General features: G+C 41.0%; 1 long non-coding RNA gene across 2 annotated transcripts in view; it reads right to left on the reverse strand.

Annotated features, from left to right (window-relative positions):
- The window catches only part of LOC309368708, a 105980-nt gene that overhangs the window by 79484 nt on the left and 764 nt on the right, over nucleotides 1–25732 (reverse strand). The window contains exons 2-3 of one of the 2 annotated variants that reach the window (XR_014167877.1): nucleotides 20192–20249; nucleotides 15961–16097 (exon numbers count right to left, since the gene is read on the reverse strand). This is a non-coding gene — a long non-coding RNA (uncharacterized lncRNA). The remainder of the gene's footprint in view (nucleotides 1–15960; nucleotides 16098–20191; nucleotides 20250–25732) is intronic. The other variant, XR_014167878.1, reaches the window with a different exon arrangement.

Here is a 25732-nt window from a genome sequence, read left to right on the forward strand (position 1 = left end):
CCACAGACTTTAGTTTGCCAACTCCTGAAATAAGCATATGGCGGGAAAGCCTGCCAATCCCAAGTGGCCGACCTGGGGATTTCCTGGCAGCTGACTGACTGGCCCCAGCACTGCTCCCTGGAGATAGCAGCCCACCACAATGGACCGCAGTGGCTGCCCCCTCCCCATGACCTGTCAAGCAGCCATTCTTGTTGTCCTGCTGTTAATCTCCATACAACAAGAATATAATTTAAATGTACATGAAGGATTTTGTCAAAACTGATAGGGACAATAACTTCAGACCGAAAAATGAAATATCACTGGACATGCTCACGTCATATGCTTCAGCAAGGCATGTCCAATATCCACCTGAGTTAGATATTGCCTTCCTAGAAAGTTTTTGTGGATTCCAGACTAGGTAGCTTTAAGGTAAGTAAAGTTCCTTATGAACTGAAGCAAGGGGTGGCAATTCTAGTTAATTAAGCAAAGCCATATTGTGGCACAACTGAAGCCCCCCACCACCCAAAAAGCAATAAATATTGACTTAAGAGTTCTGTCTTCTAATATTAAGGGGAGAGGGAATTGCTCAGTTCGGAGGGGGTGGGGAGGAGCACACTGCCCATGATCAGATGTGCTCCTCTGTAGTGAGCCTATTTGCAGTTCAATCTAATACATGGTATCTAATACATGGTATTGGTGCGTTTTCTGCAGATTGATATTTGTTCTGATTCAACAGTAAAATGCAAGTTTTCTCAAGGAAAATGGCAAAGGCATAAAGGGGTCGTATATATATGACCTGCGACGTGAAATCATAGGACAAACAGGGCCTGTTTACACTTCCAAGTTTCTGGGTCCCAGTACTAGATATTGAAACTTAAGTCCAGGGCATGAGCCCTTCTAATTATTGTAGCTGAAAAACAGATCTGCCACCAGCTGGAGGGCATTATCTTCCTGTTCCCCTGAGCAACAGTTGGTGGGGGGCCCTTGCATGAAATGGCAGTTCTATGTTCCAACACATCTCTGCAAAAGTGGTAGAGAAGTATCGAGAAAAGAGGTTTGGAGGTTTTTCTTTAGTACAAATATACCATTGCAAATGCATTAACGTCTCACCGTGCAGGTTCCAGGGCTTTCCCTTGCTTCTGGGACTGAGCCTTGGCTCAGATTAAACCCTAGCAACCACAAGCACTGCAGCTGCCTAAATCCAAGTTAAATCCTAAAAGCATTTCAGCAGCTTGCATGTGGTCATTCTTTGTATGCCATGGAAGTCTACTGATGTTAGAATTGGATGAATTTAAGTAATACACTAGCCCTGTTTAATAAGCAGAAAGAATGAAAATCTTGAGGCGCTTCATTGTTTTGTAGTTTATGAGGAGGGAATACATTGCAACAGGAAATACTAGCTTATTTGGAACACTCAAACCTTTTGAGATAATTTTATTCATGCAGCTTATCTCCTGTTCTCATTTTTTCCCCTCCCACCCCCTCTTCAGAGCAGCTGTTGTCAGGGGTTTGCAACCACAACACCACACTTACATAGCATATGAATGCATGAATTTGTAGAAAGGGTATTGTTTAGAAATGGCTAGTAATACAAGTACTTTCACATGTAAAGCTTAAATTGACTTTTCTTTAAATCAGCCTGTAAGGCTTTCCTTTGCATCAGCTTCTAATGTGAACATAAAATCTCCACTGGCAGGAATTATCTGTAGTCATTGCTAACTGACAAATATTTTTATAACATAATGCTTCCTAATGATCAGTTGCTATTTCTGAATGGTCCAGGCTCTTTTTGCTGGTGCTGTGAGGATGTAACTACTGATTAGGAAAGAAGCAGTTTCAATTTGTAGTGTAATCAGCACAGGATATACTGGTGTGATTTAGAAGTGTCCCATTTGCTCAGCTCCCAAACCCATTTGCCCATCATCCTGGAAAAATCCAGTACAGTGGTACCTCTGGTTGCGAACAAGATCCATTCCAGAGCCCCATTTGCAACATGAGCAGAACGCAACCCACGTCTGCGCGTGGCGTCATTTTGAGCGTCTGCACATGCGCAAGCGGTGAAAATCCGGAAGTACCGTAACTCTTTCTTGTAGTTCCGGGTCGCCGCGGCGTGCAACCTGAAAAGACGTAACCTGAACCGAACGTAACAAGAGGTATGACTGTATCTCCATCGCACATGTGAAGTTGGGGGAGGGGGCTGCAATGTTTATCCACATTAAACCTTACTTGCCATTTTGCATTCACTCCAGATGGAAGCAAATGTTGTAAATGGCTCATTCATATATCACAAACTTGACGCTAGCAATATTTAAAACAAATATTCAAGCCATCTTATTTTTGTGGCTGTTTATAGAAACATAACAAATACAAAAGAACTCTGGATTGCTTTAAGGAAAATAATGCTAGGGCTAGTCATATGGCTGCCTATCTGCTCCTTCATGACCAGGTATACACTTGTAATCAAATGTATTACCAAAAACACCATCACTTTACATTGATCTCACATCCACAAGGAAACAAAACCCTGTAATATTGCCTCTGAACTTATCAAGAAAGTGCAAAGTACATAATAGCTCTTTCACTGAACACTATTCTGCAGATATTCAGGTGAAAGCCTCACTGAGTTTGATGTACCTTATTCCCAACTAAGTGGATACAGGAATGCAGACTCAGTTTCACATTCTATCTCAAATGAACATTTAGATGCAGAAGATGAATAGCATGAGAGAGGCCCAAATAGGTTTAATATTACATATGAAAATAACCTTAAAAAAGAGAGAAGAATAAGAATTGGTAAATACCAGTCAAAGACCACACCTTCAACCACCTGGCACAAAAGAAGCATTTTCTTAATTAAATTGCAAAAGCTTAAAAAAAACCAACCCCACAAAGCAAACATCTCACTCTCTGGGCAACAGCAAAAGGCTGTTGAATAAATTCATTATCTTTTTTTAATTGGACCACTTATTTGTACAGACTACCCTGAGGCATTATAATTCAGAAAATAAATAAATGTTCAATTTTAAAAAATAATAATGAATTTAATAAGTTCTTGACTATAATTTTAAGCAGCTCACTCCAAGTTGAGGGGCATGGTGCCTGAGACTCTGGTTGCATTTACCCACCTCACTCTTCTTCCATGTGGGAATATAAACTCTTATCTTAAAAACATTAATGATCTATGAAGTTCTTGTTCCGGAGTCAGGCACAGGCTACAATCCAAAATTGATGGATCTATGTTTGTGTACTTGACGGCTTGCACTTCAATTTGTACAGCAACAGCTTCCAGAACTGCACAACAGGAGTTTGGCTTTGCAACCAGAGAAAAAAGTGCCAACTATATGCACAGTTTCATTGCTTACGAATACCCCATTTCTTTGGAATAGCAGGAGAGGGGAGCCTAATATTGTGGCCTAGGGACATCATGGGGAGAAAAACACACATAAAGCCATGTTAACAGCTACTTTGAGCAGTTTTTCTTGCTTATGACTTATTCCTGTGGTAACACTTCCTTGCAAGTACTCCCATTTTCGATAGTGCAAAAAAATATAGCCTGGGAGAAAGAGTTTTTAGACTCTTTCAACTGAACAGATAGAACATGCACATCAGGTGTAAGAGTCCCACCCTTCAATCATCCCTTTACAAACACACTATCCATCTATTCGAGGGGAAAAGTTTTGCATTTTTATTCATTATTTGCACTATATTCTTGAGAATCACCTGAAACTGGTCCATATTCAACAACAACAACAATTTATACCCCGACCATCTGGCTGGGTTACACAATCAATGAAGCATTTACTCCAGAAAAATCAACTTCTTTTTTCACTCATTGTTTAAATGACATCCACATTCGTTTTACATGCCATCATTCATACCCTACCCATCTCCCCTAAGGCTACCGAATAAGCTGCTAGTAGAAGCCATCAGGATTTCCCTATTCATTTTCAGAGCCTCAGGCTGGGCAAGAACAAATAATTTATAATAATGGGAAAATCCTGGTGACTCCTGCTGAAAATCCTGGTGACAGTCATGTGCGGAGATTTTGCCTAGCAGCTATTCAGAGAAGCTGAGGGCAGAAGGTAGTGGACAGGCAGCCCTAGGCAAGGTGGAACAGGAGAGATGCAGAAAAAGCAGCCAGCATAGAAGGCAACTATGAGAAGAGGAAGCTCACACTAGCCAAAGGCAAAAGCAGTTCCATGGCTGGTGAGAAGAAGCACTAAGTGCTGAGAGGTCTCTACTCCCCAGCCACCTTTCTTGGTCTGGAAGTTAGTGTAGAAGAGTGAGTGAGTGAGTGAGTGAGTGAGTGAGTGAGTGAGTGTACAGTGCTTTTTCTGGGTACCAAAGGGTATGTAGTACCAGCACCTTTTAAAAAGAATGTTAAAAGTGTGGCACTTACTGTAACAACTTCATGGTGAATACTGGCAACATCTTTTCTTAAAAAAAACCGCACTGAATATATCTCAGAAGGTTCCCTCCAGCCCACTGCTTTTCAAAAGGAGGCCTTTCTGCTCCCTGCAGCATGAAGAAGCATTGCTGATTTCAACGGGCAAAATAGTGCTCTATTTGGCGTCAGGTGGAATCATCACTTTAATCATGTTTCCAGCTGATAGTGGAACATGAGCGTCTCAGCAGCATTAAAAGACCATAGTATGAAAGGAGCCTTTGTTTTGCAAAACAGGAGCAAGTTAGTCTGCCAACATTTCTCTGCAGTTCCCTTTCCAATTATTATTATTATTTATTCCTGGGAAAGATGAAACTTATGCTTATGGGATAACTCAAGTTCTGAATTTTAAATGCTTTAGCATAAAACATAATAGTTTTGGAAAACGAATTCGTATTACAGGAGTCTCGCCTCCCTTGTAGAATTGCATACACTGCATTTGAATTTGAAATGGAAATCTTTGTATTCAGGCGGTGGGCACATTTTTCCTACACTCACAAAAATACCTTATTATTAATTTTATTTATTTTGCTATTATTTTAGATGCCGTATTCATGGCTGTATAAGAGCTGGTTCTTCAGTAACACAATTGCCTGAGGTTAACATACTTATCATTGAATAAGTCCCCAGATTCCACACAGAAATCGTTAAAAGTAATGTTTATCTAAAATGGTTTGGTTGCCATGAAAATAAATGTGCATCAAAGGAAACATTATGACTTAATTATAGGGAGCTAGTAAGAAAAAGGACATTGGCAAATGCTATTCTTTTGTATCTTCTAGTCATAACTGTCACAACAAAAAGAAAAAGAAAGCTAGTAAGAGAACAGAAATCTGAACTTCTGAGTGAAAATGAAAACATTTGTTGCAATGTGTGTGTACTGCTATAATTTCTGTGAACCAATGGGAATTTTTGGCCTTTTCTAAATGTAATTAAACACACAATTCTCACAATTGTTCTCATAATTCTTTGAAGGACAACCAATTTGGTGTAGTAGACAAAGCATTGGATTTAGACCTTCAAAATATGGGATTGGATCCCCATTTGACTTTGAGCCATTCAACCTCTTTTACCCTAACCTACCTCATAGGTTTGTTGTGAGGACAAATGAATTAACTTGCATAAGTGAAACCTTCATAGAATGGTAGGACACAATCATGTTAAATAATAAAATAACTTATGGAAACCTACTCCAACTTTAAGTCATCCTGCATCTATGTAAAAATCCCTGTGTGGCTAAAGTCCACATGTAGTGCTGTCATTATCACAATTGATATGATTATAGAATAGCATAGGTTAAAATTCACCATCTGGCACAGGCTCAACTTGCCATCTGAATAGACCCTGAGAAAACAATGGTTACTTGTGGTTATTTTGTTTCCTGGCCCAATTAAGAGACTCATCCAAGTGTCTGTAAAAGAGTTTGTGCCTGTCCCCACTTCCCTGGGAAGGAAATGAGCCTGTATCTCACCTGGTACTTTTGAGAACCACTGCTGTAATTTCTACACAGTGAAAGAATCAGTTGCTTAACTAGAACATCAGGTCTAGGTTGCTTTCAGTGGCCATAATTTTTTTTTCTATTATGAAAAGCCCACATTCCTAACCCTATGTAGACCAAACTACTAACTGTGCTGCCCAGATTGAAAACTGCTTTGCTGGCCACCAAGGGCAGATATTGCTTGATTTTGCATTTCGTTGAGCATTTAAAACTGCTAATGTCTTAACCCTACACTTAACGTTTGCTTCTTTGCCATTAAATCCATATTAATAGTCACTGACCAAAATAGCTCCCTTAATTCTAGTCAGTGTGAAAATGACTGCCAATGAAGAAAAGATGTCATTCAATGACCTTATGGCATCCTTTTCTCACTGGCAGGCATCTTGGAGACTATTACAGAAATCTCAGCAAAATTAAGAGTAGCTTAATAGGTTGTGTGCAGAGAGCATGGAATCTGTTGTTCAGCTGTCTAATATTGCCTAATAAAATTCAGAGCAGAGTTGCCAGGTTAAAGCTTAATGCCTTCATCATTTGTTTATCTGAAAATGGAGGGGGGTGAAAAGAGAGGTGAACCAAAAATACTACACTCATGTCACTCAAAGGAACAGTTTCTGACAGGGCAAAATTAAATTTCTGGACAGCAAGGACCACAATATGACTTCCTGTGTGAGTTCAGCCTTGCCTAAGGTATGCCATGAGCAAACACATTGATACCAAAGAGCTATGCAACGGCCATGGAGACATAAGGAATAGATTGTCCAGCTGTACCAGAACATCAGAAATGAGCTGGTGACTGCAAAGTTTCAGGTATGACAGCACTTATGTCATGCTTCCTCACAACTTACCATTAGGCAAAGCTTTAAGGCAGATCTAACATTGTTGGCCTGAGATACTTCACATGTGTAGTATGCATGCAGCCCTTTATGCCTTGCTGTGGTGTTGTCCTTGTCAGGGCTGAGCCATAAGCAGCTGTCCAAGATAAGATGTGGAATCAGGAAGTCAATGAGCAAATCGGGTCAGAACCAAGGACAAGGGAAGACCCAACATCAATGAGCAGTTCAGAATTATTGCAAGAATAGGTATGTATCCCATAACAGCAGAACAAATCTGTAACTGGGAGAAGATCTACAGAAAAACACATAAGACAACCCCACCTATGGTGATCTGCACTGGTGAACATAGAAGACATGGGCAAGCTCCACACATTAATCTAGTGAGAAGTTGGTTGTATATATATCCACTCCCTTGGCACTTAGGCAAGGTTTTTAACTCATATGGGAAACCCTAGTATAGTCCTTTCTGTCCAGGAAGGTCCTCGAAAGACCATCTTAGCTGGGTGGGCTAATTCAGAGCCTGAGGGTACTTAACTACTCCAGACTGCAGCTGCTTCAATCCACCGTTCTGTGGCTCACCACATCATGCAGAGATCCAAACCTTTAGAAGTCTACACATGGGACACATTCTAGTCTATCGAGCTGGAGAGGAGACAGGAATGTAGCATGGGAGAGATAGGTAAAAGCACAATCTTTCTTAATGCTATAGCCAGGCCTTCAGAACATCCTTCTTCCATCCAGATACATCACAAAATGTTATTGACTGTGCCACTAGTAGCACACACACCACAGGCAAGCTGCCCGTGATCCAACTGAGCCTTCTACATTAATAGCTGTGGTTGCTTTAATGAATACTCAGATCATCATAAGAACAACACAATTAAGAAAAGTATTTTGAGGGCAAAGCTTATTTATGAAAACAGCCTTAAATTGAAGTACTGCTGTTTAAGGCTGCAATCCTACCTCCACCTACCTAGGAGTAGGCCCCACTGAATTCAATACAACTTACATCTCAGTAGGTATTGTTTGTAGCCTGAGAAGGTTGTGAATCAAAGAGTAGTTATGGTAACTGGGAGACTAATCATCACAAAATAGCAGTTACAAATTTTTAGGTCATTTTCTCCCCTTTTCTCCTGTTTGATTAAGAGTTGTACACTTCTGAGTGTTCAGAATGTAGAAAAGGAAATTGATAAGTTTGTTTAAGCAAAGGGAGGAATTTAAAATGATAAAAGGCTTAGTGGCTATGACCTGGGAAGTAAAATTAAAGAACTGCATATGTGCAGGTTAGAGAACAGATCACAAAGAGTAGATAGGAGGACCACATTTAAGTACCAGGGTAATCATGTAAAAGATCAGGAGGAATTATTAAAGGTGGGCCAAGATGATATAATATGAGTAACAGCTTGGAACTTGAGGAAATTAAAAGGTTCATCTGATGCTTAACCCATTTTTAATATGCAAGACTAATTAGATGTTGTTAGAAGAAAGGTTATGAAGGCAATATCAGTGGTAAAGCAGACATGTGTATCTAAAACTAAGCAAATCACCTGCCAGATAAGCTACCTGCATTGACTTTGGAGCACAAGCAGAACTGGGGCCATTTTATCAGTTACTCAGAAGATTCTAAGTAATCTTAGTGATTCTATGATTCCATACTTGAGATCTTAAAGCATGACACTGGGCAACATTTTTTTACTTTTTGAATGTTGTCTAGATTTCTACAACTGATTTAGGGTATTTTTGCACTGCTGAATCAGGAAATGGCATCCGTTTCTCTCCATCAGGTCAGGTTTTTGTGCTGTGTTGATTTGAAAAAAATCAGATCTTGTGACAAAATTGATTACATTTTTGTGGCATTATCAGCTGATTTTTGACAGCACATATCATCCTAAATATGTTTTTAAGAGAAGAAAATGTTTTTCCAACAACATATATTGATTACCTGATAGAAACATTGATTACTTCATACTGAATGGTGGGCATTGATAAAGGTAAGTACATGTAAATTGCATGTTGCTTCACCATTTTTCAAACTTCAGGGCTTGAACTTCCGTTTCTTGGAACTCCTGGAATGCTCAGCGGCAGGGAGGTCTCTCTTCGGAGTCCAACAGTAGTCAGCCATCATGACTGCGTCCCAGCGACCCTGATACCTGGTCTCCATCTCTTTCATGTCCTGATGGAATCTCTCCCCCTGCTCGTCACTCATTGAACCCAGGTTCTCAGGAAACCGGTCCATATGTGAAAATAGCTAGTGCATCTTGACACTCATGTTGCAGCCCAGGTTTCTGAAAGCAGTCAGCATGTTGTTGCCAAGTTCTGCGTAGTTTCTGGCCTTATTGTTGCCAAGAAAGTTCTTCACTACCAGAACAAATGCTTTCCATGCTTCCAGTTCCACTTCGTTCATTGAGTTTCCGAACTCTGGATCTCTGATGAGCTGACGGATCTGAGGACTGTCAAAGATGCCAGCTTTCAACTTCTCCATGGTCAATCCTGGGAAAGCCTGGCACAAGTGAGTGAAGCAGTCACCATCCTTGTCCAGAGCCTTGGTGAAACTGCTTGATTAAGCCAAGCTTGATGTGCAGTGGTGGGAAGAGTATTCTGTCTCTGTCCACCAGAGGGTCGTTGATAATGTTCCTTTCTCTGCAAGGCACCAATTCCTCCCGCACAGGCCAGTCCTTCTTCGTGTAATGCTGAGCACGGTCCCTACTATCCCACATGCACAGAAAACATGGGTACTTGGTGAAGACAGACTGTTGTCCCAACAAAAAGTTCCCCATCTTCAGGTCAACACAAATAAACCACTTATGCTGATCATAACCAAATTTCTCCAGCACATACTTCACCGCTTCATAGTTCTCCTTCAGTGTAGTCGAGTGAGCCAGGGGTATAGAGGCAAACTGGTTGCCGCTGTGTAGCAGAACACATTCCAGTGATCGCTTGCTGCTGTCAATGAATAGTCTCCAATCTTTGGGTTCGTACTGTGGCACTCCAAGCTTGAGCAGAAGCTGCGCAATATCTGCACAGTACACCAAGTCCTTCTCTTCCGAGAAAAAACGGAGGTACTCTTGATGCCTGTTGCGGAAGAAGCTGGTGCGAGCACTGTCAGAGAGGAGGTTTTTTTCCTTCAATCTGGATGCCAACAGTTTGGCAGAGTCCTTTGACAAGCTGAGGTTGCGAACTAGATCATTCAACTCCTTTGGGGAAAATGGATGTGGAGCATCATCTTCAAGAACCACTTCTTTGTCTTCATATCCTTCAACAACTGATCCCTTTTCAACATAATCACCCAGAGCTATCAGACCTGAATACTTCTTGTCATTAAAATAATCATTTCCAATCAAAACAATTATTCGACATGGCATTTTACCCCACCAACTTCTAAAATGCTCCACACAAGCGTACATGTGAACAAAAACGTAAAAAAAGACATGTGACCATAGCTCAAAAACTTGACCTGATTGAGCAAAACCAATGTGATTTTTGGATTCAGCACATCAGATTCGTCCTAAATCAACTGAAAAAACGCAGACAACAAATTTGTTGTTGACCAGTGTGATCTATTCCATGTTGTAATTCATCATCCAAGGCCCTGCTTCAAATCCATGCTATCTCAGTCCACACTCAACTTAGTCCATGAATCTTAGACTAGGACTTGGAACATCAAATCACTACTTGGCCATGAAGCTCACTTCAGCCAGTCACCATCTCTGCCTAACCTACCTCACAGGATTGTTGTGAGGATAAAATGGGGAGAGGAAGAAGCACATATGCCTCCCTGAGCTCCTTGGAGGAAACGTGGGATATTAATGTAAAAACAAATACATAAAAACAAGCAAACAACAACTGAAACATTCTGTCCCTGTCTAACTAGTCAACTGGCCCTGTCAAAACTAGAATACAATATTGATTTTTGAAAATATTCGAATCGAAGAAGTTGATGCCTGCATTATACTGTAAATATTTCAGTAATACCTAGAAAAATATTGCACACTGTAGATATTTCAGGTGAAGCAAGTTTGTACATCACTGATGAGTCCACATCAGTTTAAATGCCACGCCCCCAGCATAACCTGAGCTCTAGTACCTTTAGCTAAATACCACAGAAATCAATATGTCACTGCCAGCAGGAGAAAAGATAGGAAAGCTATTCAGAGAAGAGCAAATTCTCAAGGGTCAAGTTAGCATTTCCAGACTGTGTGTGAAGGCAGGTAATAAGTCACGTCTTTCTACGTTAAGCACTTTGATTTTAATTGTTCTGTGATCATTTTCAAATGCCCCACCCCTCAAACTGAAATGCCAGCCACCAATATTAATCTGAATTAATGCGACTCAGGTAATTTAAAATAAAAATAAAAATTGTGTTGTTTAATTTATAGACTTGCGGAAGTAGTTAAGGAATTTAACAGCAGCGTGCATTTTGTTGATGTGCAATCCTCCTACTCAACATTTATATTTGTGTGTCCCTTGGAAAGGCGTGGGAGAGAGTTGTGGTATTTTGCTTCATGCTAACGGTCCCTGTTTACTGAACTGTAATTATAGTTTGCTGTCATCTTTCGAGTCTGCTGACCTTGACATTATTTGCTTGCCTAGTACAAGGAAGGTTAAACAAATCTGAAAAATCAAACAGGTAAACGTCTCAGGGGCAGTGGATTCTCATACAGAAACAATACCTATTAAACACTTTATTGCCGCATTTCCAAAGGTGAGCTTGCAGTAGAGACAGGCAAATATACAGGTAAGTCACCCGATAATTCATTGACAAACAGTGAGGCGGTTCACACATAATGCTAAACCAAACCATGGCTTAACATCAACAAGCAAGCTACTGAAGAGCAGATTGCAGCTGCTTTTATCCTTCCTGATCATTTTGCTGCTGCTCTGTGTCAAGCTACACCGTGGTTTGGCTTACAGTGTCATTTGAACTCAGGCTCATTGGTTCAACTCTCTCCAGACAAACAACGATCTGCAACCAATATCGGCCCTATGGTTAACAGCTCATAGTTTCTCTGAGGCAGCTGAACCGTGAGCCTGGGTTTGGACATAACAGGGCTGTTTGCCATTTACAACCATCCCCCAAAGGTTCTTGTTTACTCAACACATTTTAGACAATCAATCAGGGTTTTCTCTACTGTTATATTAGCTTTTGGTGGCACAGTTATCACTCTCTATGGTTACCATGTGCAGAAGTTCAGACCTTCGGTCATCTAGGAGAAAATACACATCCTCCTAACATCAGCAAGTACAACCTTCAGGCCTAGAAATCCATTGAATTTGTGTTAAGTCTTTCTCCAGATACTGAAGGACGTTGTGACCAGAATAGAGGGACAGTCATGGGAACATGAATAATTATGTTAATTATAGATCCCCTTATCTCAAGCAGATGCCAAGCACTGAGACAGCAAAGGTCACTTGGGCCAATGCAGGCTGTTGTCAGCTAGGTGGTTTCTGTCACTTACTAATACATCATGCTGCATATATTTGAGAGACACAGCCTGTTTCAGCAAACGAGAGAGAAAGGAAGCTACTTTATGAACAGGAATAAATCTACAGATGACAAAACTGCTGCACTGTATCATTTAGCAGGTAGAGAGTGTTGAGGTATTTTGAACTTGGATATTAAACAATGCATCATCCAGAAAGAGGATTAATTTTATTTTACTTGTTTCCCTCTTTGTCAGGTGAATCTCTGAAGCTGGCTCACTGCAGGGGAACACGTACAATAGAAGGAGGCAGTAGAAAGCACTGCCCAATATATACAGGACAGCTCAGGATATTATCAATTTTACAAACTTCAAAAATCAAGTTTGACCCAGGTAGCTTTCAGCAAAGGGACTGAAAAAAGTCCTATGGTTTAATCTTTCTAAAATAAAGATTAAACCAGATGAATAAATAAATAGTGTTTTTCTTCTTATGGAAGAATGAAACAATAAGGTCAGGAAAAAGGGGGCATTCTTTTATTGTGCTATAGGTAGCCAAATAAAAATCATGATGAGCTCCTGTCGTGGCACTTCATCATAAATCCCCTTCAAGCTGAGGAGGTAGTAAGTAATAAATGGTGCACATACTTTAAGCAGGAAGCATTTAAGTAAAGGAACAGTAACTATTAAAGCTCAAACAGCATTTTGCATGATTGCTCTGTACAAGGTGGCATTATGATTGCATTTTACTGCGAAGGAAAACACAATATCGTTATTAAATATGCCTTTTGCTTCTCAAAATACATTTCCACACAACTCCAGACATGGCACCTATACTAAAAAAACACACAAAACAAACCAACAGTTTTGCCTTTAAAAATATAATGTGACAAGTAGTTCTTATTGTTTCCCCTAGTTCTCTGGAAAGCAATACCAGATGGAGCTCAGATATAGTTAATTACTTTTTCTTTGCTTTTACGTGTTACATCAGTGTTTCCAGTAAAGTTTGTTTTATTATCTCATTTTATAATGTATATAAAACAGAGAGAACAGTTATGACAACAGACAAGAAAATAAAAGCTGAAAAGCAAAACTATAAAATAGGCACGTAGAATGAGTAGTTGCACATGAGTTAAAATAACAAAGTCCAAGTAAAGGCTATCAACTTTATCAGGCTATCAACTATAGTTCATGTTAAATATACCATGAATTATCAAAGGTTCATTATCAATTCCCTGTCCCTAACTTTACATGGTTAAAAATCCAATTTGATCAGCTGTTCTACTCAATAACATTTTTATCTGGTTGTTCCAACATATTTGTGCTTATTTTTTTAAAAGGAGAAGCAGCAGCAGCTATAGATCTGGGAGCAACATACACCTTTACATTTGGCTTTTAAAGAAGCTGCCAAGTATAAGATGGTGTGCCCCTGGGTAAATGCTATTTAAAGGCTACAGAGTTTGCTGCAGACGAAGCTGTCAGTATTAAAAAGAACAGTGCTCATCTCATCTCCCCAAGCACTAGCTGTGTACAGAGCTACTGAAGGGTTAAGAAAACATTTGGGCAGTGAAATCAAAAGGCGTGAGAAAGGGAAAGTGGTGATAGAGAAATAAACAGATGAGACATTTCATTGCAGTTACCTCACAGTATTCTTTTTTAAAAGCAACACTTTACTCTTCCTGTGCTGTATTACACAGGATTCCCCATCTGATTTATTGCATTTGTATTTTCATTTCAGAAAATTACTCTTGGGAAATCTTATGCATAGTCAATATTATGCAAGTTCCTTTTCTCCTGCCATTTCGGTTTGTTCTGGAGGAAGTCAGCAGAGGCCACTCTTTCTTTAGAAATAGCCTTTTATTCTTTGATGTGAGTGTATTAAGAAAACATCCCAAGAGGTTACTTTGGTGTTTCTAACATTGCAGTTTGACTTCACCCCCAGAGGTGCACTCCATTGTCTCTCAAGACAGACAGAGGCCGGCAACGACTTTGGATTGAAAAAGAGGGTGCCAAGAAAGATGGGGGACCAAGAAATGTTCAAAACTAAACCATGTGGTGGAAACCATGCAAGATACTTTTGAGCACAAAAGACATGGGACTAAATTTAAGAGTTACAACAAAACACCTTAGTGGTTCTGTTTTTACAGTTTGTTTTGCAGAGTTTTGTCCTGGGTGGATTTTGAAATATTTTGGGCTCATTCACACATAATGTTAAGCCAAACCACAGCTAAGCATGAATGAGCGAGAGTGCTGGTGCGCAGTGAAAAAACTGTGGCTGCTTTACTCCCCCACCTGCCCCCACCCTCAGATGCCCCCACACTACTGGAAATAGCCCCATGCTTTGAATGCATTGTGTCTGAATTCTGGTTCATGGTTTGTTTCTCCCAGATATCAGAAGTCATTTTGGGGGGAAAAGAATACTGTATATTCTAAGACCTCATATGGTTCATAAACAGGATTCTCATTTATTTTCCCCAAACCCCCGCCCCTTTCAGAAGGAAAAGAAGTGGACCCTACATGACTGCACCACAAAATCCTTGCCACTGAACAAAGAAGCACGCAGGGCTTCTGCACCTTTGATAGCTGTACAGAAGAAGCAGTTTTGACAAGCATAGCTTGTCTTAAAGGGAAAAGTTGTGCCTCCCAGCATTTCTGTCTTCTGCATAATAGCAAGGTGTAGGAGCACTGTTTCACTTTCCTACTGGCCCCCTTAGAAGTATACCATCACAACAGCATGACTAATGCAATACACATAGCTGTTAAAATCAACACTAGATCTAGGTACTTGTTGTAGTAGTTATTATTATTAAGATTTATTTCTTTCCCTTTTCCCTCCTTCATATCGAAGGCACTCTCTACTTTCCAGTTGTCATTCAGGATGCACAAAGTAAATATATCCCAAGGGAAATAGTAATAATAATAATAATTTTAGCAAAACAACATGCAGATGTCATGTTTGGGTTTAAAGAAAGAGTACAGTTAGTGAACAGTGCCATCTGCAGGCCACTTCTCTGAATCAATAAGTATCAGGCAAAAAAACTCCACAATTTTCTATGTGCCACTGTCTTATGTACCACCTTAGCCATTCTTCCTCAAAAGGAACTGCCAATTTGACCTCTCCTCCCCTCTCAGTGACAATGTAGATAATGCCTTTGATGGGCAGAACAGGCTCTTTCCCACTTTTAGTCATCTTGCATGTGCCCTTTGTATTACCTAAAATGTAATTGTACCGTTCTCCAAGATGAATTTCTTGCTCAGTTCAAAGAACAGATATTATTTCATTTCTAGATGGATTATGTAAAATGGGTGGGGGGTGCATATACAGGTGAGAGACTAAAGTAAAACCTGAAGAACTGAAAACATGGTTGAATATTCTACCAGTGAGTAATGGGCATCCTAGACTACTTCAGAGTTGAACTACTGAGCACTATTTCCCCACCTCATGATGTCTGGCAACCACAATATGGAAGCAAACGACTTGGAACATGGTTTTTGTTTTTGTTTCAATAAGCCCCACAAAGTAGCCATCTTCATACTTCCTGAAATCCATGTGCAATAAATGCACAGAAATGGGAAATGGAAATGGGGTCAATGATCCTACTCCAGGCCCCCACACGTTTTTAATCACTCTCCCCTCTCCACACACAGAACCTATACGCATACAAAACTGCCCTTCTGCACACAAATTGAAAATAAATAATAATAAATGATCTAAATGCAATGTGCAAGTACAGAGCAAAACGAAAGTTGAAAGACAACAAATAAATGCAGTTGGGGGGGTCTTCTTACCAGGCTAGACGATTCACAGTTGACTCCCTTGTCTCTGTCCCAGCGAAGGCTGATAGAAGCAAAGGGGAAATGCTGCAGAGGATCAGGTGTTTAGCTTCCGGTGCTGGTCTTACTGGGCTCCAAGCAGCCACAACAGCCTGGGTTAAATATATGTGGGAGGAAAAATATGAATCCCTGTAGCCTTGGTGCCTAGATTAGAAACACAGGGCTAAACTCAACTCTCCAGCTGGAGAGAGCCCCCAGTAGTAGACTTTAAACTCACAAAGTCAAGCAGCACAGTGAAGCATTAGGAATGTAGGCTGTTAAACCTTTTGCATGGTTCACTAACCATCAACTGTAAACAAGGCTTGTTCTTGGTTTACAACTCGTAATTTGTCTGGGGAAACTAAGCCACAAGTGCAGGTTGAGCCATGGCTTCGCTCAGCAAAGCGACCAGCGAGAAACAAATCAGCCACAATCCCCTCCCCAGAAGCCTGCATTATCATCAGAGGCGCCAACTTGCGAGAGGAGTTTGGGATGGAGCCGATCATGATATAATGCGCATGTCGGGAGGAGCCGGGGCAGAGTCAAATGCAGCAACAGGTGGTTTCAATGCGGCTGTTGCCACCACTGACCGGGCCCTTGGCCTCCTCCACTTCCTGATTATTTCAGACATTAGGGAGCCCCAGCCCTCTCCCCTCCCAAAATATTGGGTGAGCAAAAGGGCTCAGCCCCTAGGAGTTGGCAGCCAATTCTCACTAAGCTGCTGTCAGGTGACACAAGGAGCCAACAGTGTTTATTCTGGCACAATAACGTTTTGCTTAGCTCTGCAGCTTAAACAACTTGTTTCCCTGCCCAGTGTTTGCTGCCCTCCCCTAAATAAAGTAAGAGCAAATCATTAAAAATACTTAACTAACTGAGGTTCTGCCCCACCAACCCCCCGCCAACATGAAGCCGGGCTACGCCCATGGGTGTTTGGACCCATACCAGATATTTTAACTGCTTTTATTTTAATGAAACTGTTTGGCTGATGTGTTAATTGTTTTGTATTGTTGTATCATTTCATGTTGCTAGGTGCCCTGTGATCTCTTCTGGGAAGAAAGGAGGAATAAAACAATAAATAAATATTGCTGGGTTGCAACATTGTTGTCTGAATCACCCTAGAGACCAGCAAATTAGGAAATATTAAAGAAACATACAACATCATATGTAGGGGGGTCCATTAGTTACTATTTTTAATCCCAATATGTTTACCAACAGTACTTTTCAAGGGTGTGTTTTTTTGCAGATAATATACATTCTGTTCACATAGTGTGTATTCATCCATAGTGCTGATGAATTATTCTCAGACACATGAGAGCAATTTAAAGCACAACCTTGGTATATATGATGGTTGTAATCCTCTGCATTTCACTTCTGATTGAAATTTACCCTTTTCTCTTTCTAGTGTCAATTGTAGCTTAATTAAATTATAACAGATTAAAAAACCTAGTGATTTTAAATAGGAGTCAAGAAACATATCGCATCTAACCTTAAATATAACTTTTTTGTATTCATTTCCAAAAGAAAACAAAAACAAACATATTAGGTCATGGCAGATGAAGTGAAATGTTACTTGAGGGCAAGTTTCCAGCATGGTTAATGCTGGCCATAATAGTAGTAGAAGTCCCTTTTCAACTGTGCTCCAGCATCGCTGGCTGAAGGCAATTTCCTTCCTCCTACAGTTACAAAAATGAACTTGTGCAAATGCTGGGAACATGAAAGAGAAAAGGGATGTTATAAAGAGTCAAGAATGGACACAGCAGAGATAGAGGTAGAAAATAACCCTGGGATAAGAATAAGATAGTAGAAGCATAAGGAATCCCTATTTCTGTCTGGGAATATGAGGCAATCCAAGGATGGCATGGGAAACACACGAGTCCAAAGAAACTAGATGTGGCACAACATGAATAATAAGTGAACGACTGGGTGAAATACGTTGCTATTGTTTAGTCGTTTCTGACTCTTCGTGACCCCATGGACCAGAGCACACCAGGCACTTCTGTCTTCCACTGCCTCCCGCAGTTTGGTCAGACTCATGTTTGTAGCTTCGAGAACACTGTCCAACCATCTCGTCCTCTGTCGTCCCCTTCTCCTTGTGCCCTCCATCTTTCCCAACATCAGGGTCTTTTCCAGGGAGTCTGCTCTTCTCATGAGGTGGCCAAAGTATTGGAGACTCAGCTTCAGGATCTGTCTTTCCAGTGAGAACTCAGTGCTGATTTCCTTAAGAATGGATAGGTTTGATCTTCTTGCAGTCCATGGGACTCTCAAGAGTCTCCTCCAGCACCACAGTTCAAAAGCATCAATACAAGCCCCCCAAAAATAGAAACTGTGGAAATGACTCATTTGGCCAGCGATATAGGATTTAAATAGCTGGAGTGATATTAGGCAGATGAAGTAGGAAGATGGATGAAACAGTACTCCTCACAGTGGAGTAAAGAGAAAGCAGTAACACATTTTCATGGATGACATGACCCACTAAAAAGACATAAGAACGTAAGAAGAACCCTGCTAGTTCTGACCAAGGCCTCTCTGGCCCACCAATCTGTTCTCACAATGGTCAACTGGATTACAGGAAATCCACAAGCAGGACATGAGCACAATAGTACACTAAGGCTGTGCAATAAATCGCCATATTGATGAATACCGGTATTGAAATAACATCGTGATCGACAAGGCAATATACCAGTGAACCAAAGGTGAAGACTTCGGGAGTAGCTCAGCTGAACAATACTTTGCAGATACTTTTTACTGTGTTGAAAGGTATTTGCTATTCCAAAACCTTCCAACATTCAGCTTATTTTGATGACCCTAAGTTCTAGTATGGTGAGACAATTCTTTATCCCTATTCATTTTCAACACACCATGCATTATTTTATATCTCTCTCATGACACTGCCCTCCTGTTTTTTTATAAACTAAGAAAACTGAAAACATTGTAGCTTTCTACATAGGGGAGTTGCTCTGGCCCCTTGATCATTTTGGCTGTGCTTTTTCTGTACCTTTTTTCAGCTCTACAATATCCTTTTTCAGGTGCAGCAAGCAGAACTGTACATAGTATTCCAAATGTGGACACACCATAAATTTGTATAAAGGCATTAGAATATTGGCTTTTTTTTAATGATTCCCAACATGTACAGCTTCCACACACTGGGGTCAACATTTTGTTCAAGCTATCCACTGTGGCCCAAAATTTTCTTTCCTTGTCAGTAACCTCCAGTTCCAGTTACTGGTGTTCAGAGGCATGCCACCTCTGATACATAGTCAGCATGGCTAATAACCATTGATAGCCTTATCCTCCATAAATTTGTTTAAATCCCTTTTAAAGCCATACAAATTGATGGACATTACCATATCTTGTTGTGTAACAGTATGCTGTGTGACTATTTCCTTTTGTCTGTCCTGACTCTTCCAACATTCAGCTTTATTGGGTGACACGCGGAGTAATACTTCTGGAGCTTCTACCACCCTGAACAATTTGATGTCATCAGCAAATTTGGCCACTTCACTGTTCACCCCTAACTATAGATAATTTTTTAATTAGTTAAAAGGCACAGATCCTAATACAGACCCTACTTCTTAGAACACTGTGAGAATTGCCTATTTGTTCCTACTGTCTGCTGCCAGCATGTTAACCAAGTGAGAGCTGGACCATAAAGAAGGCTGATCACCGAAGAATTGATACTTTTGAATTATGGTGCTGGAGGAGACTCTTGAGAGTCTCATGGACTGCTAGAAGAGCAAATCTATCCATTCTTAAGGAAATCAGCCCTGAGTGCTCACTGGAAGGACAGATCGTGAAGCTGAGGCTCCAATACTTTGGCCACCTCATGAGAAGAGAAGACTCCCTGGAAAAGGCCCTGATGTTGGGAAAGATGGAGGGCACAAGGAGAAGGGGACAACAGAGGACGAGATGGTTGGACAGTGTTCTCGAAGCTACCAGCATGAGTTTGACCAAACTGCGGGAGGCAGCTGAAAGACAGGAGTGCCTGGCGTGCTCTGGTCCATGGGGTCACAAAGAGTCGGACACGACTAAACAACTAAACAACAACAACATGAAGACCTGTCCTCTTATCCCATGACTGCTACATTTACTCAGTAGCCTTCAGTGAGGAACTTCTATCAAAAACTATTTGAAAGCCCAGTACATAATGTGTCCTGGATCACCTCAAACCATACTCTCAAAGAACTCTGAAAGGTTAGACAGGATTTACCTTTGCAGAAGCGTGTTGCAAACCCCAAATAGTTGGAGCCGCCCATAGGGAACTGTATCTGTAAACCACAAAGGCTTTTATTTACAAAGCCTTTTATTGTACTCTTGAGTTTCACAAAAGCAAAAGCAAAAGAAGCGAATAAAGTAAGTATTGTTCCTATTAAGATGGGAGAATTTGAGAATCTACTATTTCCTTGTCAATGTGCCCTCCAGTTGGACTTCCTAGCATGCCAAAGACTCAATGGCTAAAGAATCAAACCGCTGCCCTGTCTGCTTAATTGTCCAGCTTTAGCCAGGCAAGAATCTTTATGTAGCTGGTTTTTCACAATGCAAACTGCCCAGCTAATTCAGCAGAAGGCTACCAAGCAACAGCGGGGGCTTCACTGAATAGCACAGTAAGAAACCCATTGAAAGTGCCCTTTGCTATTGACTACATATGCCCTTTCCTGTAGGTGGCTCCAAAGTAGTAGCTTTAGGAGCATATTGAAGAGGCGGTGAGTCTCAAGATAGCACTAAGGGACACTTTGGTAAGAGCCCTTCATTAATGAGTTCACGTGGAGCAGATGCCGTTTACAAAGTCTCGACTAAAATGAAGGCCTTGAACTGCCTGAGGCACTTTCTCTGAAGAGTCAGTGCAGGGAGGATGATCGCTTCAGAGTGTTACTAGTTCTCAAACACTGAGAAATAAGCATAGATCTATCACTTAGTGGGGAATATGCTATAAAAGCATGAATGGGGAAAGGGGGATGTGTTGCATCTTTCTCATAAGTGAAAGGCTTGAACCACAATTAGAAGACAAAGATTTAAAGAGACCCAAAGGAAATTCATCCCCTTCATACCGACAGCGGATCACATTGAATATTGCTGGTGTTAACACAACCCAAAAACACCCTGGGCTGTTCTTTCAAAACCTCTAGGATTAACCACTGTTGGGGGTTCTAATTGGACCACTGTCTCTACCATGAGCTTAAAACACATTCAAAGTACTGTTTTACCTTCAAAGAATGGTTTGTTAATGGTTGTGGGGAATTGTAGTTCTGTTAAGGGAACACCACAGAACCCAGAATTCTCTGTGGGAAAGATTGTGCTTCCAATGTACTTTGAAAGGTATAGTGGGTAAAGGTAAAGGTACCCCTGCCCGTACGGGCCAGTCATGTCCGACTAGGGTTGCGTGCTCATCTCGCTTAAGAGGCCAGGAGCCAGCGCCGTCCGAAGACACTTCCAGGTCACGTGGCCAGCGTGACGAAGCTGCAGCTGGCGAGCCAGCACCGCACACGGAAACACCGTTACCTTCCCGCTAGAAATCGGTACCTATTTATCTACTTGCACTTAGGGGTGCTTTCGAACTGCTAAGTGGGCAGGAGCTGGGACCGAACGACGGGAGCTCACCTCGCCGCGGGGATTCGAACCGCTGACCTTACAATCAGCAAGTCCTAGGCACTGAGGTTTTACCCACAGCGCCACCATAATTCTCAAGCCTGTAGTTACATCAGTGATTTGGGGTGAGATTCTGCTGGATTTCTTATCATGCTGGATAAAGGAAACTAGCAGATGAATGACAAGATGTGAAAATGGGAGGTTCTGTATGGTGGTAATTCACCATGTAGAGTAGTTCCAGTGTGAATGAATTTAAAGCAGTAATTCACCACATGTTAGCTTTGTCATATGACTCAGACATAAGTCCTGCAACCTGCAGAGGTATCTTAGCAATGACCAGAGGAAGGGCCTCTTCAGTAGTGGTGTCCTTCCCAAGAAACCACCACTCCTCTAAATTGAGGCAAGCACATAAAGTAACGTAATTTCAGCACTTGCTGAGAAACACTTTTATTCTTGGAGGCCTTTGCTAGCCATTAATACTAGTTAAATTCTACTAGTTACCTGCCAATGACAAGGTAGATGCTATTTTATTCTGAATTTTATTGCATTTTTAGTTTAATTTTGACGTATGAAGGAGGTATATAAATATTGCACTATATAAAATAAATATAGCAGTTCGTATGATTAGCATGAAAATAATTTTTCTAAGGAACTGTTACAAGCACACCAATCTATTTAATCTAATCTGTTTAGATTTCTATAGAACAAAAAATGTTCTCATTGGTCTTGTGGTAGAGCAAGAGGAATATATTCATATTTTCCTCCTCAATTGTCCAGCTAGAATCCTGGCCTTCAAAATATTACAAGTATTTCTTACATGTCATTTTTAAAAATAATGTAATTTTTTTTAATCCCTCTTCCCTTAAACCTCAGGTGAAAGTGCTTAATAATTGTAAATCTCGTATGGAAGAGAAACACTGTGTATTCAAGTGAGGCTTTGATGAGGTGTTAATGAAATACCACACCAAGAAACAAAATAAAAAGTTAAGCTCCCTTGCGTCTGATTCTGCTCCTAGAGCAGGTGCCACATTCTTACTGGTTTGATACTCGACATCAAAGTGCCATTGAGACTCCCTCCAGAGGGTAATGCTTCTGCTTGAGCCGATATGCTTAATAAGGCGTAACTAATTTCTTTCATGCCTTTTGATAACAGCAAACATGTATTCTCCAATTAAATATGCTTAGCATATTATAGAAGCTTGCATTGCAATCTGAGTGCTGTGCACCTCCATTTGAGTACCCCACCCCCACTGTAATGGAGCCCCATGTTTTGCCCCCATGGTGGCAGCATCAAGATGGGAAGCTGGTGGAGTTGCCAGCTGCTACTGTACCTTAGACTCAGCCAGGTGCTTTACTAGTTCTTGGGAAAGAGATTGATGAGAAAACACTTGACATCTGCATCTGGGCTGGAAAACCAAGTCCCAGGCATGCTGTGTGAAACATGACTTACCTCTCAGCTGAATAGTAGGAAGAAAGAACGTATGTAGCCAGCTCTGCAGCAACTGCAATGGCCGCCTATTAGGCAATTCTAGTTTGTGAGCCTTACCTTTACATCTCTAGCAGCACTTTAGGAACTATCTTTGCACTACAGGACCAGCCCCAGACATGGTGACTGAGGTGAAGGACAAGATGGCAGCCCCTCCCAATTTCACTGCTAGAAGCCAGTTGGAATGCTAATTTTATCTTCCTAAAACACTGGTGATGAAATAGCTTCCTCCATCACACCTGAAACAGCAGACCAGATTAGCAGCCCAGGAGAAACCACTCAGCAACAGCAGGGAATAGCTGAGAGGCTCAGGATGAACACCTAAGGCTACTGCTGCTTCTGAGAATCTGATGCCTAAGCTGGTTGCTTCAGCATTCTGGCCCTGCTGCCTTGGATTCCTCTCCCACCATGCCAGCCCAGAACGGGGTGGTTCAGACCACACCTGGAATACTGTGTCCAGTTCTGGGTGCCACAATTTAAGAAGGATATGGACAAGCTGGTTTGGATGTGTGCAGAGGAGGACAACCCAGATGATCAAGGGTCTAGAAGCCAAGCCTTATGAGGAATGGTTGAGGGAGCTGAGTACATCTAGCCTGGGAAAGAGACGACAGATTAGATGGTTGGAACGTGTCCTCAAAGCTACTAACATGAGTTTAACCAAACGCCAGGAGGCAGTGGAAGACAGAAGTGCCTGGCATGCTCTGGTCCATGGGGTCACGAAGAGTCGGACACGACTAAACGACTAAACAACAACAATCATATCATAAGGGCTGTCACATGGACAAGCTTGTTTTCTCCTGCCCTGGAGGGTAGGACTTGAACCAATGGCTTCAAGTTACAAGAAAGGAAATTCCAACTAAACAGGGAGCAGACACCCTCGGGAGATTATGGACTCTCCTTCATTGGGGGGCTTTTAAGCAGAGGTTGGATGGCCATCTGTCATGGATGCTTTGGTTGAGATTCCTGCATTGCAGGGTTGCTTCCAACTCTACAGCTCTATGGTTCTATGAGTTGTCAGTAGGCAAATGACTGCAATTTTATCTCTTTTCTCCCTCTCCATTGCAAATATGCTTGAAATAAAAGCTTGAGCTCTTTGTGAAGGAAAAGGTCTGGAATAATTATAGTATTTAACTTCAGATATAAAGTGTCTACTTTGAGAATGCAGCAAACAAAAGAGATTAGCTGTACTCATTCAGGATTCTTCTCTGAATGCTAATTTCCACTTGAACTGATGCTATAAAGGTGCTGGACTGTTTTTTTAAAAAAACAAATAATAAGAATTAACTTGAAAAGCCTCATTCATATCAACTTTTTGTATTAAAAGAAAATATATCAAGAAGGAATGCCTAAGGATTATCAATCAGACAATCTTGTAAGTGACTGATAAAACAGATCTGTCATTAAGATAAAGCAATTAGAGAATTAACTACCCATCATATCACTTCACCTTTCTGTCTGACAGTTCAGGAATCATTGCATCTTATTTTTTTACTTGTTTTTTGTAGTTTTTCCTGATGAAGAGCATTGTCTCAATGCATTGGGATTTCAATGCTTTGTGAATAAATGATCAATTAGATATGCCCATAACTAGATTCCCCCCCCCCCGTCTACTGTTTAGTGTTTTCAGATAGCAGTTTTTAAACCTTTATAATCTACCAAATATAAGTAAAGGAAAGTCATGGGGTTCACCTAGCTGAACTAGAGCAAGTTAAAGTTTTCCTAATAGTGAACACTTGCAGAGAATCTAGCAATTAGAAGGCAAATATATATATATATCTTCAGAGCTATGCTCTATACATATCCCAGATGTTTCAGATAAGACTAAATAATAGTTTGATTCTAAAGTTGTTTTCTTATAATTTTTCTGTGTTTAAATCAACTAAAATACTTTGTCTCAGAACAGCCCAACATAGTGTGCCAAACAGCGCAGTTGGTAGAGCATGGGACTCTTAATCTCAGGATCATGGGTTTGAGCAAAACGTTCCTGCATTGCAAGGGGTTGGACTAAATGACCCTCATGGTCCCTTCCAACTCCAACTTCTACGAAACTATGAATACAAATATTACACCATGATAATGAAACTCAGTGCCAGGCACTCCATGATATTCTATAAGTGGAAGGAAATGTGATCGGGATCTACCAGTAGCTCTCTGAGTAATTTGCAGTAGATTTGGCAGCCCCATGCAATTTGCAATGCACACATACACACAGTTCTCACTTTCTCAATTGTAATTAAAGGATTGCCACAGAAGCTTCTACAATTATGCATATAGTTTCAGACACTGCTTTTTTTCTAAAAAAAAAAATGTTTAGGGGTACTCTCGTTTTCCTACTCATATTGAAATACTACCCCTCCTCAATGAGGCAGAACTTAGATTCACAAAATGTTTAGGTGTATTTGTACCCCTGCGTCCCCCAGAAGAAAGCACTGATTCCAGGGTAATCTATGCCTGTAAATATCAAGGACTGGGGAACCATAGTGGGAATGAGCGTAGCCAGGATTTTTTTTGGGGGGAGAACCTATGTGATTGGTCAGTTAGTTATTTCTATTGGTTTACTTGATCTGGGGGGCAATTGCCCCCACCCACCCTTGGCTACGCCCATGGAAACACATCCTGCTACAGGGCTTCCCATAGGCTTTTGGTTGGCTCTTATGGGAAACAAAATGCTGGACTAGT

This window comes from Podarcis melisellensis, assembly GCF_964234715.1.
Source record: "Podarcis melisellensis genome assembly, chromosome: 4".
Classification (NCBI taxonomy): domain Eukaryota; kingdom Metazoa; phylum Chordata; class Lepidosauria; order Squamata; family Lacertidae; genus Podarcis; species Podarcis melisellensis.